This window comes from Palaemon carinicauda, chromosome 22 (genome assembly GCF_036898095.1).
Source record: "Palaemon carinicauda isolate YSFRI2023 chromosome 22, ASM3689809v2, whole genome shotgun sequence".
Taxonomy (NCBI): Eukaryota; Metazoa; Arthropoda; class Malacostraca; order Decapoda; family Palaemonidae; genus Palaemon; species Palaemon carinicauda.
Window position 1 is genome coordinate 18,028,091 of NC_090746.1, and position 21,282 is coordinate 18,049,372.

Sequence of the window (21,282 nt, forward strand, 5' to 3'; positions counted from 1 at the left end):
CCGACATAATCTGGAGATGGTTCGTTTTATAGGGGCTCCCCCCCCCCTCACAGTACCCACAGCATCCGAACCCTAACAACACCCCCTCCACCCACCAACCATGTACGTTCTACTATCCCCTGTATTCAATTAAGGGATTTTCTCTCCCGTTTCCTATATCCTTATTTTTAGCTCTGAAATTCATTTGCTCTCTTTAAAAGATTTTTTATTCTCGTATTGTTTTTATTTTTGCATTTTTCTTAAAAACCACCATTATTTGAGTTTTTGCATTTTCTTAAAACCATTATTTTTTTTTTTTTTTTTTTGCATTTTTCTTAAAAATCAATAGTCTTTTTACTGCGTGATACTATTTTGAATTCATCTTTATTAATTAATTGTTGATGATTCGTGTTTGGAATTATATTTTTTATTATAGTTATGAACCAGCTGATCTGCATTTAAGGCCATATCTTTTCATGGCGTTAGATATCCTCTTCGAATGGAAAGTGTAAAAGGTTTAGAGTTCTTGGAATTGGATTTGAAAGAGGTGTTAAACCCCTAATAATAGAAAGTGGATGAATTTTGCCGTGTTCTCGGAAGGGAAAATTAGTTTATTGTGTTCTTGGAATGGAAAGTAGAAGACATTTTAAAGTTTTAGAGAAGAGAGTGTGAAGAGTTCGTTTGCACTCTAGAAATGGAAACTGATAGAGTTTTATCAGGCTTTTGGAATAGTAACTGAGAAAGTAGAAGTGGTTTATTATACCCTTCGATTAAATTCCAGGAAGTATATTGTACTCTTGGTATAAAAATTATTATGTACTCTTGGAGTAGAAAATGTTGGACGTTCGCTGCTGACTTGGAATGAGAAATGGAAAAGAATGTTGGGCTGTTGCTTTCGTAATGGGAAGTTAATGTGGAAGAGATATAATAAGCTATTGGTAAAGAAAGTAGAAGTCATTTAGTGTGATTTTAGTATGGAAAATAGAAGAGGTTTAATATGCTCTTGGAATAGGCTTGTTCCACTCCTACGAGTAAAATGAGAATTGGAGTGGAAGATGTTTGTCATGCTCTTGGAATGAAAAGTAAAAAGGATAGTTGTCTCCATGGAATAAAAAGACAGGAAGTTTGTTTTCGCTCTTAGGTTGAAAAGAAGATGAGGGATGCTGCACTACGACAAAAAATTCAAAAGAGATTTAAGAAGAAGAAATAGGGGGAAGCTTGCAATTGATGTCTTTGCCATGTCAACAAACTATAGAGATTGGTTAAAGTTGGAAGAAAGAATAATTTGAACAAAACATATGATAATCTTTAGTTGCCAAGGATATGAATTCATTGACGTGCTGCAGCGTGAGGTCTTGGTCACAATGACCTGGAATCAACCTCTTCAAGGATAACCAAGAAACGATTCTGGAAACTAAACGTGGCATTGGTAGTGATAAACAGCAAGATGTGGGACAGCCGCAAAGAGGGAAGAAACTTTTGGGTCACTAAATAAAATATTAAGAATACTGGGTACATGATCATTATGACACGATCAGGAAATAAAGTGCCAGACCGCTAACCACCGTTTATAGTATGGATGGAACAAAGTCTCCCTGAAAGCTATTCAACTTTTATAAGGGCATCCTCACTTTTATAACTTTTTAATTTAGTCTCTTTATACTTTTCATTTATAACAAACGATATCGGTATCAATGACCTTCGATGTAAGGATGCCAGGAAACTCAAAATCAGCCAATCAATCCCTTTTGTAATCCATGGAAATATCTTTAGTATGTGGGTGACAAGATAACCGAGAAGTATGATAAGAAGACAATATCAAGAAATATTTTTTTCTAGTCTAAAAGCATTTTTGAGATGAGATTCAAGAACCATAAATCTGAAATTTATTGATGCTTATGTAATGGCAGACCCACTTCTCTAGAAAGAAACCGTAGGGAAAACTAAAATCCTTATCCTGAGTGTTGTTCAAGTAAATGCAAGAAACAAAGGTCTGCTTACATCGGGCTAAAGGATCGTGGCAGGAATTACTTGTAGTAGAGCTAGCAGATGAGACCAACAGAATCTGACAATTGATAAAATAGAAACTATTCCTTGATGCCAAATCATGAAAGCTATATGTGAATAAATATTCAACAAAGGGAAGAATACATTAAAGCAAAACGTGTAGCCTATTCATTGTTGAAATAGATATACTAATAAACAAGAATGTGCAGAGTATGACCGACTACGTATTATTATTATTATTATTATTATTATTATTATTATTATTATTATTATTATTATTATTATTATTATTATTATTACTACTTGCTAAGCTACAACCCTAGTTGGAAAAGCAGGATGCTATAAGCCTAGGGGCGCCAACAGGGAAAATAGCTCATTGAGGTAAGGGAACAAGGAAAAATAAAATATTTTAAGAAGAGCAACTATATTAAAATAAATATCACTTTATAAACTATAAAAATTTAACAAAACAAGAGGAAGAGAAATAAGATATAAGATAGAACTGGTAGGTAAGAGTTTGTTTCCTCATTAGATTCCCAAGGGGGCTACAACTCTTATAAGGCATTTAGAACTTTTGTGACTATTGCCAATGCCGATATTTTTTTTTTCATTTTTACCCCTTATTTTTATAATTCCTCATATATATAAGAATGACACCACTGCTTTCTGTAAAGCCCCGTTCTCTCTCTCTCTCTCTCTCTCTCTCTCTCTCTCTCTCTCGTAAACACACATAATTACCCATTGATTTTGGTAACGGTGTACTTTGTTTATTTTAGTGCACTTTCATTTGTTCTAATCTCACTCTGTATTTCGAGACTGGAGGAAATTTTGCAATATCTGTTCTTCATGCAGTATTGTCTTATAATTTACAGCCATCTTGTTTTCTTCCAATTAGTATGGCAGTTCCAAAAAATCGATAATGATTGGTTATATCCTTTTATTAAAGTTGGAATGGTTTCGAACTCATGTACCTAAAACAAACCCTTTGTATTCGTATTTGTAGATGTTTTCGAAGCATTATTTTTTTCTCATATCTTATCTTCTTCTTTATGAAGCTTCGCCACTTTGAAGTTTTCGATGTACAGTTAGACACAGGAATTCCTGGTACACCTCGTTCTGATGAAGTGCACCCAGTTACACCTTTACTCCATGGCGAGATCCTGTGTTTAGCCTACCCCACCACCACCTTTGACAGTTCTCCCTACACTATCTTTTTGGTTACTCTCCGCAAAGTAAGGGTGTCACAGGGTGCAGTTCTTCGGAGCATGGTGTACCAGGAACTCCTGTATCCAACAGTACCATCCATGAATCTCCCTTCTCGTTTTTTTCCCCCTTTCTTCCTTTATAAAATGGTCCCTTCCAGAATTAGTTTCCCCTTTCTTTAAGTGTACACCCTTTTATGTTCATTTTCCCCCTTTCCTCCTACACCTTCTTTTTCCTCTTCCTCTCGCGTAACTTCACTTCCCGTTTCCCCTTGCTCAGACGAGCGACTCCTCGTAACTTAGAATATTCTAAGAATTACAACTTTCCAATTTGCCCTGTTCTTATTGCCTCCTTCCACCTGCTCCTCTTCCCATCTCTGTTCAGTCAGCCACATAACGGAATTGGAATCCATTCCATTCTTTCGCATTTGGATCCATTGTCACTTCCTCCTTTTGGATTTCCTCTTCCTTCGCTCTTTCTCCTTCTGTGTTCCCAGCTAGTGCTCACCTCACTTCCACACCTCATGCGGTTCCCGGATGGTCATTGGCGGTGGACTGTTGAAATTTATGAATGTGCTTTAGGGACGAGCTGGATGGGGCCTCCGGTAATGTGTGGGGATTGGAACAAGGAAGGCGGGCCACAGATGGACGTTACTTTTCATGAGAGAGAGAGAGAGAGAGAGAGAGAGGAGAGAGAGAGAGAGAGAGAGTACTGAATTCGTTTAAAGTACAGATAGAAGTATCTCAAAAAAAAATTGGTTATATGTGGATTTATTATTTTTTTGATTACAGTATCTTACTAAATAATTCAGGCTTGTGAATAAAAAAAAATATAACTTTGTCTTTTCGATCGATCGCTCGAGAGAGAGAGAGAGAGAGAGAGAGAGAGAGAGAGAGAGAGAGAGAGTACTAAATTTATAAATTTGATGAAAATACAGATGAAAGTACCTGAAAATAAAAAAAAGGGGGTTATATAGGGTCTTTTTAAAAAAAAATTTATTATAAAATCCTACTAAATACTTCAGATTTGTGAATGAAAAAAGTATATAATTAGAACTTTCACCATTAATCCGGAGGGAGAACTGTCGATTTTTTTTTACTCTAACTTCCTCTTTAATTTTTTATCAACAATTATTTTTTTCTACACATGAATGAAACACGCGTCATATCAACCTTTATGACATTAGTACAATTTGCACTTTTATTCCGCCATGATTAAGCACGTCTCGTTATTTCCCCTTGCCACGTAGCTTCCGTGCAAGTCGTCGCTGACAATTTCATTGATTTTAAGGGGACGCTGACAATTAAATTGTTTCTAAGTCCAGATGTCACTTTTTACTGTGGAAATTCAATAACCGTCGGGATTCGAAACTGAACAAGGACAAGTGGTTTTCATATAGCTTTATTTTTATAGCGATTGTCACTTTATTATTTCACTAGATGTAACGACTCTAGTACGGTTCATAAAGTTTTTATTTGTTAGTCCAATTTTAATTTTGTCGTGTATTTTGTACTGTTCTCCATGAGTACATTCGTTTTGATAGCGTAACAAATGTTTCGGAAAAGATGAAATTATACACACACACACACACACACACACACACACACATATATATATATATATATATATAATATATATATATATATATATATATATATATATATATATATATTATATTGAATGTTTTACTCGTGGAGTTTGTTTTCAAAGATATTTAAAACTAATATGTTGGATTTTTTTTTTTCTTCAAATTGGACTATCATTGATTCTAATTTAATAACTTGTATCTTCTATTCAAAGAATAACACGACCCCAAAGTCCTGAAGAACAACAAATGGAAGCTGGAGTTAGTTCTCAAATTAACTTTATTAATAACTTTTATTTGTAATTCATACCCCCCAACGTTCTATCTTTCCTTTGAAAGAATCATAAGATTAACCCCCATTTCTTAGCCTTAGGTGGTATTATCTTGTCACAGTCGGCAATAGCACTACATCACCTAGACCATCAAAACAAAATGTTTTCTTCCGGGTTTTTATCATAAACATGGTTTCCATGCAATAGACATATCACAGTAATCCTTGCGAGATAATCAGATTACCTGACCTTAAGTAATATCTTTGTTGTTCCATTTAAAAGATTGCTCCAGACTATTTTCTGTTTCCCTGTCAGACGTCTAATATTTCAGCCTGCTTTAGACATCAAAAGATTCCGTTGGACTTGAGGCTTGATTACGCTGTCTAGGTTTTATTTTGAGTAGGTTATTGCTTTGTATTATGCGGCCAAATGGATTTTTTTTTTTTTAAGTTCTTAAATTCTTTGCAAATTTATCCTCTCTTAACTTACAACACTTCTATGTTTTTCAGTTATGATGTAGAAAAAGGAATTTCCAAAATAAGTTTGAACTAATATATTCAGATGTTTCGCACATTGCCATTGCATCATTATGATCGGTAGATTATTCAACGACAATGGCAGAAAATAACTTTACTGTCACGTAAGAATTTTATTGTTGAGTTCTAATCGCAACACTCGAAAAGAAACCCCTAACGTTGCTCCAAGTGAAATTTGCTGATATTTCAATTTCCCTGTGTGTCGTTGTTCTGTGAAAACCCGTTTTTTGGAAGAAGTTTGTTTTTAAAAGATCCATATGGTTTTCTTTCACCGAATCTTTTCCGGGACTTTTGAATTCGATATTTACTATGATTTTTTTTGTACATGTAACTATTTTGGTGCATATCTATATATTTACATTGTCCATATATATTCATATTACTTATACAGTATATTACGCATTGCATGTATATGTATATGTGTACCGAGTTATTTAGTAATAGAATTGTCATATATATATATATAGTGTGTGTGTATATATATAAATATATATATATATATATATATATATATATATATGTGTGTGTGTGTGTGTGTGTGTGTGTGTGTGTGTGTGTGTGTGTGTAAATAAAAGTATATGCCATGTCTGGTTGTGTTGGTTTTGTCCAAATCACTAGGAGAAAATTTGGGATATCAAATTTGATTCGCATCCTGTTTTGCCATTTTCAGACATTTTAAAAAATTATGAACAGCTCATCAGAAATGCGAATTGAATATGTCTGACTTTAATTAGAATGTTGTACAACGAACATGCAGGCCATAAAAATATTAACAAATCAGAGTAGTGGTAGTGATGTAATTGTTTAGAAAATATAAATATTGATTACACATTTCTGTTTTTACAAGGACAGCTGATTTCACAAATATGTTATTTTTAGATAGAAAAACATTATGGACGTACTGTTAGCGGTTATTTGGGTCAGGCAAACTTCATTTAAATATTTACATTTTAAGTATTTGGGTATTAAATGAATCAGGTTTATGCAATCCTAGGTAATATTCATATTCTTTTCAGGACTTTCTTTTTAAAAAGTGATATTCTTATTTTATAATGATGCAATGTATTCGGTAAAGTTAAACCAAGATTTTACTGCATGTTCAGTTAATAGCATAAATTTTCTCTTAAGATGTTCAGTATTTTTCCCAATGATTGTTCAGATTAACAATTATGAAATCTCACACACTATTTGCATAGGAAATATACGTATTTTGCTGTTGCCGGACCAGTTCTTTATAAGTGCCTTTACTTTGTAAAAATATTCTTTAATGTAACAGGAAGTATAATGCGTTATTTTGTTATTTTTGATAAACGTTTGTATTCCATGACCAGTGCATCATCTAAAACAATATTGATTTCATGCTTGTACTGTTAATTTAGTTGCATTTATTAAATATCAATATATTGCTCTCTCTCTCTCTCTCTCTCTCTCTCTCTCTCTCTCTCTGCTCACATACACACATACACACATTTTATACACACACACACGTTGGAATTTGCAGAGGTAATTCTTTTTTCCCGATTCTCTACCGTAAATGTAGAAATGTATTTTTTCTAGCTATTCCTACTACACCGCCTTGTCGAATGTTATATTTGCAATCACTATATCTGATGGTACATGTGTGTTTCAGAGTTTTTCTCTTGTTTTCCACGATCAACGCACCTGCTCCATCCCGTCTTGTATCCATCACTGGCTTCCCATTCCATCTTGTTCCCATCAGTCTCTTCCCTTTTAGGTGTGTCTTTACTTTTCCCTCTTTGTCAAATCTCCCTTTCTTTATTTTTTCCTTTATTTACTGTATTTACTTATATTAGATACAGCTTATATCCTTATGCTAATTTTATTTATTTTAAGTGCTATGTGGTAGTTTATTAATTTTCCTTATTCTTAAAAAGTGTCTTTGGCCTTAAGGGGATCTTTATTTGTTATATCTGTCACTCCTGTTTTGGGCGTTCCCAGCTATCTCATGGCATTCTCAACCTTGTGATATCACCACCATTTACAACTTCTTCAACTTGAGGCACTCCCCTCTCTGTCCTCTGCCACGGCAATTTTCGTATCCTCTCAGTCCCCTCTTTCCCCTCATTCGTTCTCTCCCTCTTCCTTCCTCCTAATCCCTCACCCTGATTTTCATATTCTTCTTTTTTATTCTTCACTTCGTCTCCAACATGTCTCACCCCTCTCTCTCTCTCTCTTCGTGCATGTCCCCTCCATGTTCTCTCTGACCCCTTCCAGCTGTCATTTCCCCTTTTCCTTCCCCCCTCCCACCCGCTCAGGAAGGGACACCAACCTGAACGGTCTGATAATATCTTGGAGGGCGTTCCAACCCTCCTGAGACACCCCCCCCCCCCCCCCCCGTTTCCCCTCCCTCTTTCGCCCCCGTATTTCAATCTGCCGTTCCCTCGTTGCGTTGCTGTTAGCTTGAGAACAGACGCAGTCGCTGAGAGATAACGGAAATCTGGAATGACAGAGCCAATAGAAGTCTTGGGCGTTGGTTCCTTGTCTTTGAGTCTCTCACTGATTCATGTTAATCGGGCAGCGCTCAGGGACATGTTTGCCTCATTGGACCGTCTTGGTGAAGGTTGCTACGTTTAACAAAGGTCTTGTGGCCAGGATAGTTAGATGTTCAGTTCTGATATAGTCAGAGGCTTAAAGTGACGTTGTGCAAATTCACCTTTGTGTAAGACTACATTATGGAGTTATAAGTATTAAAAAAATATTTATTTGAACCCAAGCATTGTTACAGTATATTTACCGTAACAGTTTCAAGCTTTTTTTTCGACAACCCTTTGAAGTTCAAATTACCATTGCAGTGTAAACCATACATTCTAATAGACATGAAAATTTCCCGTAATTTGACTGTGAATCTAAACGTAAGAAATATTAGAAATTTGTTCCTCTATAAATATACTATTTTTGGATTCCTCCAACCAAGAAAGAGTCATTGTTTTTCTTGGGAAAATTGGTCATAAATCCACCTGTATACCGACAGTGATTTTTGAGTATGTAATAAGTACATCAAGTTACCGAAATATGAGAATGATAACTTTGAAATCTTAGTCAATAGAATGCTTAAATTTTCATATGAACACTCGATCAACTTTTTGAAGACTTCCCACAAATTGAAAAATTTTTTCAAACCATTCAAAAGCTATTTCTAAGTACATTTTTTTCAAATTTCTGTTTTTTCAATAAACATATTTAGAAAAATATTTTACTCGTGTTTTCAAAGCCATAATACAACAAACAAAATCTCAAGCATTTCATAAAAAGTAAACTTTTCAAAGACCACCGTTAAAAAAGACCATTAGGCAAAGCAGTTAGTTTCGAAGGGTATTGATTGTGTCTTTTTTTTTGGACCGACCACGAGGATTTTAGTGAAAAAAAAAAATATTAGCTTCGGTTTCTGCCATTGTAAGCTTCATTTCCATTGCCCAAAGTTTGCAGACAACACTCCCATTGAGCCGCCCTCCCATCACATCACCAGGGACACAGGCGTGGATGCTGAGCTGTCATTGCAAAGTTTTTGGAAATGTTATCAGGACCAGTCGCGGCAGGACCTGGGGCTTTCGCAAATTTTTGTTCCGACCAGCTATAAATGTCAACCAGAAAACATTTCAGGTTTTGTTTATTTTCTGCGTTTGCTAGTCTTTCTTGGTTTTATGCGATGTTAAATAAATTTTTTTTCTCTCTAAGTCTTCAGATATCTCCCGGTCTTATACGTTTAGAGAATGAATAAAATAGATATGAATATGAAAATAATGTGGATTAAATAATTTCCTTTTATTATTTGAAGGTATGCATAGGACTTATATATATATATATATATATATAAGCATTATACCAATCTATATATCTTTATATATATATATATATATATGTATATATATATATATACATATATATATATATATATATTATATATATATATATATATACACACACACATATTACATATAAGCATTATTCCTATCTCTATATCCTATATATATATATATATATATATATATATATATATATATATATATATATATATATATATATATATATATATTACTCTTCATCCTTCATCATTAAGGAGGTTCCTGTGTCAGAAATAAGGTCCAGCTTAATGGCGCCCAAAGAGCCGGAAATCTTAATCTACATAACATTATTTGACTATGTAGAGATTGGAATGAAGCTAGCAACCTTTCTTCAGGACTTCAAGGGAAAGAGGTATCTTGTAGTTATATATATTCTCGAATTTTTGGCTTTACTACGGCCAACCGCCCACCAGCCGACTGATTTATGAATTTAAATCAGTCAGCTTTATTCCACCATAAGTTCTACTCCACTTCCTCAAAAGAGGAAATATTAGCTACACAAACACACACACACACACACACACACATATATATATATATATATATATATATATATATATATATGTGTGTGTGTGTGTGTGTGTGTATCTGTTTATTCATATGGATATATACATGTATACATGCATTGTATATATATATATATATATATATATATATATGCATATATAAATATGTATATATATATATAATGTATACACACACACACACACACATATATATATATATATATATATATATATATATATATATATATATATATATATATATATATCTGTTGCCAGACGTGTTTTTTATAAGTGTTTGTTCAGTTTGTATTTTTTCTTATATATATATATATATATATATATATATATATATATATATATATATATATATATATATTAGCGAATACTTAGAAAGAAAATATCTTTCACTAGCAAATCGCTAAGTATATGAAGCGAGCAGTAGAATAAAAGAGAATTTCCTTCCTCGCAATGTAGGCAATAAACTCCACGGACCTTCTTGACCACGTTCAACTGTCACCACACTCTGTTCCCGAATGTCTTTTCCAGCTGTATATGGTCGTTATTAAAGGCAACAAAATTATCCCCAGACTGTGGACCATTTTCTGATGGTTTCCTTTGGCCTTTATTCCAACAGTGTAACATATGATGCTGTTCTTTACTTAGTTTAATCTTTTAAAAAGTAGGAGCAAAAGATAAAAGATATCGTTCTAATTCTTAAAAAGAAGTAATTATCTCTAGTGGAAAGAGTCATGTCTATTTATTCGCGCTACTTCACTGTCATTGAAAGGGCTTTATGCTAATTAATTCTTATGAAAAGTGTCGGCTCGTTATCTAATGGGTCGATACTTATGAATGTACTTTAGAATCAAGTTATTTTCTTTGCTTACTAAAGGGGTTGTGGTGGCCTGGTGGTAGTTACCCTGCCTGGTGATTGCCAGACTGGGGTTCAAGTACCGCCCAAACTCGTTAGTTCCTTGGATTTATGTGAGCTAAGGATTGGCGGTTTGGGGTAGCCTATAGGTTTATCTGCTGAGTCATCAGCAGCCATTGCCTTGCCCTCCTTGGTCCTAGCTTAGGTGGAGAGGGGCTTGACCTCAGATCATATGTAATATGGTCAGTCTGTAGGCCATTGTACTACTTGATAGGGCAGTGTCACTGCCCCTTGCCTCTGCCATTCATGAGCGGCCTTTAAACCTTCAAGAGATATTTTTTTATTGACACATGCTCTTTTGCATAGGAATTTTCCAGTAATGCTTGTTTACACTTAATTGAAAATCTTATTTCAAAACAGCTTCATATTGATACATTCATAAGGAAGCTAAAAGGAGTCTCTCTCTCTCTCTCTCTCTCTCTCTCTCTCTCTCTCTCTCTCTCTCTCTCGTTAAGAAGGTTGTAACTCATTTTGAAATTGTTTGGTTCTAGAAACTCAGGATTTATCAACTATATTAAAAAAACAATCATTTACTTCAAAATACAAACACATAATAGAATCTTGAGTAGATGTTAATAAACATGTGTACACCCTTGAACTTAAATGTGAAAGTATTTACGGCAACACTGAGCTTGGTGATGGAGCTAATACAGTTATTGCAGTTGTCCTTAATTGTATTCACAATCCTCGCCAGACTTTGACCTTGGATAACTTCATCTATTTCAGAGAGAGAGAGAGAGAGAGAGAGAGAGAGAGAGAGAGAGAGAGTTAAGATTATTATTATTATTATTATTATTATTATTTTGCACGATAGCAAAATACTGTAATTTGCTGAGATTGTAATGATTTTCTCGTTGAGCAAGAGCTCGTGAAAGAATAAATATGAACTCAGAGTTTTAACTTCAGAAATTAGCTTCAGCCATTGTAAACCGTTCTCTTGTATGCATATTTATGTAACAGTCCAGCTTTAATCTATGAAATTTAAATTAATCCATGAATAGTTCATACAAGGATGAGAGAGAGAGAGAGAGAGAGAGAGAGAGAGAGAGAGAGAGAGAGAGAGAGAGAGAGAGAGAGAGAGAGAGATATGTTAGGTTCGTGCCGTTGTATTGGTTATTCAAGTCTTTTTTATAGAAAGTGGGAAGAAGATTATCCAAACATCCTCTGTTTTATTTTGCATTCTATAAACATAAAAATGCAGTATTTTCTACGTTTAGATATTTTGACACGTAGTATCCATTTTATGATGACTGCACGTAACCTAGAAAGAATTGATTAATAAATGAATATTTTGTCAATATTATGTTACGAAAATGATAGTAGGGATGACATTTAATGTATTTTAATTGCATTATGAAACTTGCACGAATTAGAAATTGTACATTGACGATGTTATTGTGTCCATTCTACGTAATAGTTTTAATGCCTATCCGTCAATAAAGTGAAATTATGGGACTCAAAATAGTTGTAATACTCCACAGTCAATACTCTGCAACAATAATAACAATTCAAATCTTCCTTCCTTTCAGTGCTTGTCCGTAAAGAAAGTGAATTTATGTGATTCCATATCATTTCTATATTACACTGTGATATAATTATCATTAGGTATTAGGAAACTCAGATTGAAATTAAACAATGAATTACCGAAAATAGATCGGATTATAGATTTGGTATCATAATGCTGGCACAGATGCTGCAATCAGCTTCAGTGACGATTGCTTCCACGCGCTGATTCTCAATACCAAATTGGTTTGACTAGAGTAACATTGGTTTGAATTGCTCATTACCGGAATCAAATCAGGTTTATTGAGAGAGAGAGAGAGAGAGAGAGAGAGAGAGAGAGAGAGAGAGAGAGAGAGAGAGAGAGAGAGAGAGAGAGAGAGAGAGAGAGAGACAGGGCATCGGTCTTAATATCTAAACCAGTTAGTGAATATGAATTGGTGGGTATAGATTAATCTAAAGCAGATATGAATATTGTCAGAATCTGATCTTATTCACACACACACACACACATATATATAAATATATATATATATATGTATATATGTATATATATATATATATATATATATATATATATATATTAATTAAACATTGCTGAATATCCAATCACGTATGAATGCAAAGTTTGAACAAGACTCGGTGTTTCTATTGATAAGCACAAACACTGTAAAATCACTTTTAGTAAGAACAATGCAAGCACCAATCGTATTGGGAAAAGCTAAATATTACAAGGTCAAGGGCTCCATTAAGGAAGGTAGCCCAGTGCGGAATAGAAACAGGGAAGTAAAAAAAAATAAAAACTATAAGAAACAAGTTATAAAAAATTATAACAAATTGGAATGAATGGCATCAATAAATAAATAAGTCACACGTAAACTATGATACGAGATTTAAGTCCACTTGCTCAACAACAAAAGCTTTGCACTGAGTTTCAGTAGGATAATTCCCAAATTTAAAAAAAATAAAACTCGTATGCCGTGTAATGTTGAATTTTCCTGAGGAATATCAACCTTTAAAATTAACTTCACAACTAGTCCTACGTTGCTGATTACATGGTATGGATTTATGAATCCAAAATATGAACAGAATGTACATTGGGCTGAGTGAACGACGATGTCAGCGATTGATGTCCTGATCAGGGATGAGAAATTTTATGGACTGATTTTTTTGTCTAAGTTTTCATAGTTATTCTCTCTGACTTATAAGCCCGACTCAAATAACAACTTGAGATATCAATTCATCGTAGTTATTTCATCGGAGATATTTTGAATCTTTAAATGAATATACCGGAAATTAATTTCTCTTACTTACAATGTAGCAATTTTTATGACAAGTTTCCAGATTACCAAATGTTGCCTAATCATGCAAACTGTGGTTATTGATACCCATAACTGACTATTTGAAGAAACGCTATACAACCACATACAGTATAAATCTTAACAAAGTAATTAAATGTGGTTTCCAAATTTTTGGCATTGCCCTTATAGAATTATTTTTAAATTCTGATGTTTTTTGTACCTTAGAATTGAATTTTGACAGAAGGTTGATTGGCTCTGCTGAAGGCTAAGAAAATACTTCCGTCGATCAGATATCCTAAACGCTTATGGCATCAAAGATCATTCCACAAGATATGTTGTCCTTGAAGAAGGGTGGGGAGGGAAGTCTCCTTGTACCCATTTTTGGAGGGTAGAACTCACCAAGACAATGATTGCGTCTTCTAACTATCATGCCTAGGCTATATGAATTTGGAAAGAAAACTGTGGCTAGAACATTACTTTGGAGGGAAGCCATGGAAAAGAAAGAAGGAAATAGAACTTAGAAAAAAAAAGGAAGGTAATTACTTTTTAAAGATATACTGGATTGTAACAAGACATACTATTGATCATGCATTTGTAAGATCCTTCTGGTTATATCCATTTCTCTGTATTTAACGTCATAATTCTTCCCTTATTTGCAATTTCTTTTCAAAGGTCATTGTCTAAAGTTATTTATGTTTTATGGATTACACTTTACTTCTCATTGTCTTACCGTAATGTACTGCTTCCTATATTAGGAAGTCCTTGAGCTTGTAACATTGGGTTAGCAGTGTTGCAAATTAATGTTTCATTGTTATTCTTATTTCTATTAGGCAAGCTACAGCCCTAGTTGGAAAAGCAGGATGCTACAAACCCTAGGGTACTAACGAGGAAAGTAGTCCAGTGAGGAAAGGAAATAGATAAACTATATATGAGAGGTAATGTAGAAAAAAATATATATTTCAAGATCCGTAACAAGGTTAATACAGATATATACTTCTCAACTTGCTCAACATAAAAGCATTTGCAACAAGGTTGAACTCATAAATTTCCGCCGATTCAATCGCCAGATTTGGAATAAAATTTTAAGATTACTGCGCAGCATTGAGGTGGAGAAGGAAAGACTGGTATAATTAAGTGCCTACATAGTATTACCTATAGCATGGTACGGTTTGGGAAGATGTGAATGCAAAAGTTGTTCAGAATTATGAAAAGTAATCAACATGCACTAAAACTAACTCAATGATGGTCCCAGAGATTGATATCCAGTTCAGGAATAAGGAGTTTATTAGACCAAAAGTTTCGTCCAACAAATTAAGAAGAGACTCAGCAGCTGAAGACCAGATGAGAGAACAATACTCGTAACAAGGTAGAATGAAAGAATTAAAACATGTCAGGATGTATTGATGACCGAAAATTTAGAGAGACTTTTTCAATAAGTAATTTTTGTGCAATTGAAGAAGAAAGACTGAATATGCTTTAAAGTAAATTTGCATTCTAGAATCTCACCTGGAATTTGAAGTGAGTTGTATATAAATTAGTTAAAGAGTCGTTATCAATGGAAACTTCTGGATGTTGAGGACAAGGAGCCACTGTCATGGACCTTTTAACAATCATACTTTGAGTGTTGACAGTGACAGGACTTAACTTCATGCCCCCATAAATTGAACCATGCACTAATTTTAGCTGGATCTCTGTTCAGATGATTCGGCAACTAAAGGTCTATATTCAGGGGATGGAATTGCGTCAAGGAGAGTACCATATGCATATGCAACATTTCTTTTTTTCAGGTCAAACCACATTTAATGGTATCAATAGAAATGTCTTATGAATACCAAGTTTATTATAATTTTTTACATATTATACCTAATATTCCTCAAAACATTCCATTCCAAGTTAATTTGCATATTTCCACCACGCCTTCCAACTCCATTTTAATTTCTTCTTTTCATCTATCCTTCCTCACCTAGGATGGCCATTGAATCTTCATTTCGGTTCAGAACTTGGCCTATGAATATTCACGACGGGAATATCATCAAGTATGCTGATTGTTTTTGGAAAATGTGTTACTCTCTGCAATATGCTTTTAGGCCTACCTAATGGGTCCCTTGATTGAATTACCACGTGGGACGAAGGGAAGGTTTCTCCCGCTAAGATTCCGAAATCCGTTTCCTACAGGTGTCATGGTTTATAGAGGCAAATATTAGCTAGCTATTTCGAAATTCTGTTTTCTGAGATCTTATATAATTTTGTTGTTCAATGTTCATAGTAACGCTTGGTAAGCAGTATGTTTTCTCAATTACACACACGCACATATGTATGTGTTTACAAATATCCTGGATAAGGTTCAAGGTCCAGTCCCCTTTCCTTAAACACTCACTAGTATATATACTAAAGCCTTAGAACATAACTTACAAAATGCTATGGGTAGAATGATGATAGCAATAACACTTAAGAGGCCGAAAAAGAGCAACAAGAATACAAGAGAAAACTAAATTAGAGGATATTCTAGCAATGTATAAGATAAAAAGGGACATGAGCAGGGCATGTAATGAGGATGACAGATATTAGATGGACAAGAAGAATAACAGAATGGGTACATAGAGAATCCAAACGAAGCAAGGGAAGGAAAAGAAGACGATGAATTGATGAGTTAAGAACAAAAGCGTATGGAAGAGCATGTCTGAGGTTTTTGTCCTACAATGGACTAGTAACGGCTGAAGATTATATATATATATATATATATATATATATATATATATATATGATATATTATATATATATACTGTATATATATATATATATATATATATATATATATATATATATATAAACATATATGATATATTATATATATACTGTGTATATATATATATATATATATATATATATATATATATATATATATATATATACTGTATATATATATATATATATATATATATATATATATATATATATATATATATACTGTATATATGTATATATACATATATATATATATATATATATATATATATATATATGTATATATACATATATATATATATATATATATATATATATATATATATATATATATATATATATATATATATACTGTATATATATATACTGTATATATATATATATATATATATATATGAAATTCTTATTGAAATAAAATATGGAATGATATGCCATTATTACCGAAAGATTCCTGGCCCCAATTAAGGTCTAGTTTAACATAAGTGTCCTCTCAAATATTGAATTCTCGACTCGTCCGTTGTATTTCATTTCCACTTTATGTTAATAGAATTGGAACCCTTTTGATGAATAATAATCCACGTGAAATCGAATTTTATCGAATCCCATTTCTTTTCGTTTTTGAAAAGTAATCATACGACAGAATTGTTATGTGCTAAGTCATGAATTATCGAACAACTTTAGTGACTAATTTTCCAACAAACTTGTGGGTTTTCTTTTAATCTATCAAATAATGCAGATTTATAATCTTTTCGCTGATATTTTATTAATTGTGGTACATAATGAGTCTTTTGAAACGGGATTTTACATTAAAATCTTGTAATTATAGACATTCCTTAACGCTCTGAGTAAAACTAAAATTTGAATATAATTAAACACGGGGCTCGGAGATATATCCACCCATGTTATTCCCGAACAAGTTAATTGCGTTGTTATCACTGCAAGTGGTATTTAAAGGAGAATCATTTTAGGGGTAAACACTATTTGTTGTTACTGCGTGTTGTAACTAGTTCGCCGTGGACCGTCAATATACGCAGAGAGCTCAGATCTACGTACAGTAAACTGGATACCTCAGACCAAGGCTGTCAGTAAGCGTCGTAGCTAATTTACAGATGTGAAAGTGTGATTATTAGATTCACTATTGGTGAGTGTCGTGATTCTAATAATTTTGCAAATACATGAGAAACCACCTTCTTGACTTCTGGTGTAAAATCCATGAATCTGGTTTCTGGAGCTGGAAGACCCTTGACCTCGTGAGAAAAGGTGAGGATTTATTTTTCATGGACTGCAGCCCTTTTCGTGTATTGCTCGCATTGGGGTGTATGTTGTAGGTTGGGGCCAAGGTCTATATGTAAATTTTCTTATTACTTGTCAAATTTTTTTTCTTTAAGGGGAAAATTTTCATCTTTGAATGCGATGTTATGAAGCTAGTTTTACGAGTTACGAAATATTATTTTTTCACACACCAAGGCCCGCCTGAACAGACTTTTAGTATCTGACGGAGGGCGAGAAATAAACCCGTAAAACTAAAAGTAAGTAAGTAGTGTTACCTTTCCAGGAGTGAAGCCGGTTGTTTAGGTTAGGGGAGCTTAAAGGGGGTCTCGTAACCCACGGTAGTTTAGTACAGGGCAAGGTACAGGGTTAAAAACCGTCTCCGAGTTACTGCGCACCTTCGTGACGTCATTGGAAAGGGACTGTAGAAGAAAACGAGAAAAACAAGTTTTAGGGTTACGATAGTAGGTGTTTCCCCCATAGCACAATTTTCTTTCTTGCGTGACCGCGGAAGTTAACGTTTCACTTAATCTTCAGGTACTTTATTATTTGAACATTAGAAAGTCCATATGACCTTTTAAATGCCCTCCTGCATTGTTAATCCGTGCCAGATGTCTCCCACAAGGTAAAAATGAAAAAACTTCCCATTCGTTTTATCTTTTATTACCTATTCGTTTTTTCTTTGCTTTAATTTATTTGTTTTCTTTTTTGGTTAAGAATATAAGAGAATTCTGTTTTAAACTTATACTTTTTAATGAAAATACACCAAAAAAAATTAACATTTTTCTTCAAGCTTTTATTTGGAAATTTACTATTTTTCTATTTTTCGTATTTTCGCTTTTGACTTCTCTCGCAGGAGATTTTTCTGTTTTAGATTCTTGTCCTAAAATACATGTGACACCTTACAAATAGGTTAACAACTTCTTTTTATAGAATTACAAAAGGAATCATATAAGAAATTATAGTTTTGGTAACATCTTTACCAGGTTTTAACATATTCTCTCCGTGGTAACAAACAAAAATACTTAACATTTTTTTGAAGCTGAGAGGAGAAAAAGTCCCTTGGACTCATTAAACTATTACCCTGACCCCAGCAAGCTGCCTCATTCCATGTCCCTTCTCCAGGTTTTACTTTGGATCTTAGATATTGATTTGAAAACTTGAATGCTATATACCCACCAAGATAACGAAGGCCCTCTGTTTGCATTTCATTTTCCAATTCTAATGGGAGTATATTATCATCAGAATCAGTTATATCATCCATCTCTTGTTTGTCTGGATCAAGAGAAACAAACATCATTGCAGATAAACACATTTCTTTGTCCAAGCTATTCTGGCCATAACAAGACTCAGACGATATGACAAGTCCTTTCTGAAATTCATACATGCATTTGCTTCCTATTACTTTCAAATTCTTTGCAGTATCTATCATACGGTTTAATGTGATTCTTTCTCGGTCAAGATAAAGTCCATATGCATGTCTGGATGTTTTTTTTATCAAAGGGAACTCTGGAATTCATCAGATCAAACCAGGAGTCACACAGGTGAATAAATTGACCTGTTTCATCCCAATCTTTGCTCTTCAATAGTCCCTTTTCCCCAAAGTATTTCAATGTTTTTTGCTGTAGTGTCTGAAAGTAGTTGAGCTGCAAGTCTTGCATTCATTCTTTCAACACCAGCAGTCACACTTCTTAAGACAATTTCTCTAACACATCCACTTAGTACACGTTTTCCATTTGATAACTGAAATCCAGAATCTATAAAATCGTTTCGTATTAATTTAACGAGATGAGGGTCGTCTGCAAAAACATACTTCCCTATCATTACAATATGGGTTTGTAAATGAAGAATTTTCAAGTCCTATCCCTAACTGCTTCCATAATCTTACATTTGTAGGGCATAGATCATTTACCATACCGACAATAATAAAGCCTGCTGCTCCAACTCTCCTTATGATATGAAACAAAATATCTTTGGTAATATCACAATTGAAGTCATATATTAATTGTTTCCAGGATTTAATTAAACCTCGAATCATGACACATTGAACCCTATTTTTTTTTTGGCGAGTACAAAACATCTTTTCCCTTATCGTACGACCATATTTGAGAAATACTACATCCATCAAAGGATATGATACATAATCGGTCATTTTCAGGCATAACCAAAGCTTTAGTCTTCATTAATTCTAAGATTGGTGACAATATACCTGGTTCTATATCAATCTTTGACAACCATCGATTTAATGTTGTTTTAGAAGGATATGGTAAGGTACACACTTCCCGCAGATATTTAAAGGCTTTGGGACTTAAACTACGCAAGATAATAGCATTTCTTATATCATCACCAGACCAACGATGTACTGGAATTCCATTTAAAAAATAATTTATTTGTGATGTACTGTAAACTTGCTTAAGGCTAGAGTTATCTTGGCTACCAAACCTTGCATTTCTCTCTTCAAAAGAATCTTTTCCTTTTCCCGTGTTTATTTTTCTTCTAGCAACATATCTTTGTTTTTTTACGGTATCCAGTTCCTTTTGTACGTCTTCAATGCAAATTTTCTTTACGAATGACTCCGCCGGTAAACTGTTCTGGTTTTCTAGATGATGACTTGCATAAGTTTTCTCTGGAAACTCCATGTCCTTATTCTCCAGTTCTTCCTCCTTTCCCTTAATTGTAGTGTCCTCTGTAAAACAAGACTAATTTTAATATTGTAAAATTAACAAGTAGGAAATTTAATAAACATTTTCAAAATGTGAGGAATTTTGGAAATATTACTAGTAGAATTTTACCTCTTAAAAAAAATTATGAGCCTTTGGCAACGCTGTTTTCATGTAAACAACACTTGTAACACCAAACATAATGACTAAACGTGTAGTTGTGGTGGAAACTATCACTGGTTTAGTAGTTTCCTATATGAATATGTAATAAAATTGGGATAATCGGCATATAGGTAAAAAATATTAACTTAAACATTTCATAATACATTCAAAATAAGAAAAGTTACAGTGCAAGACAATAATCATGCTAGAGTCGCTGACTAGGGATTTGTGCTAAGACGTTTTTAAAATTCTAAAACTGCCTTGCTAATTTAAGGGTGCGTCTTAAGACTTGTAGCGTTTTATGACACGGGAGATACGGTATTTTGATTCACAGGTTTATTGTTTTAAATCAAACAGAATATGACATGTTATATGATTTCTAGAAAGTCTTGCAACATGTTTAATGTATTGAAAACAAAATTTTATAAGATAAGGCTTACCAGGAAATGCCGGTTGATTAAGAGTAGGAACAGTACCATCCAGTAAAACTTTTACATTACTTAGAGTTGGAAGCTCAAGGAGCTCATGCTTGAGATTTCTTTTATAGTCTGTAGGGTTAAAGTGGAGGCTACAGACCCTAGCATTTTTAACATTAACTGCGTTGCGATTGCAAAACTGAAGCCATTTCTCTTGGAGCTCCTGATCACTAGGAAATCAATGAAATTTCACATTTTGGTCTTCATTTGGTCTTTGACTTGATCTGCAGCCATATACGGAACAAGTAGCCATGACTCCTCAGGACACAGAGGATTAATCCCGAGAT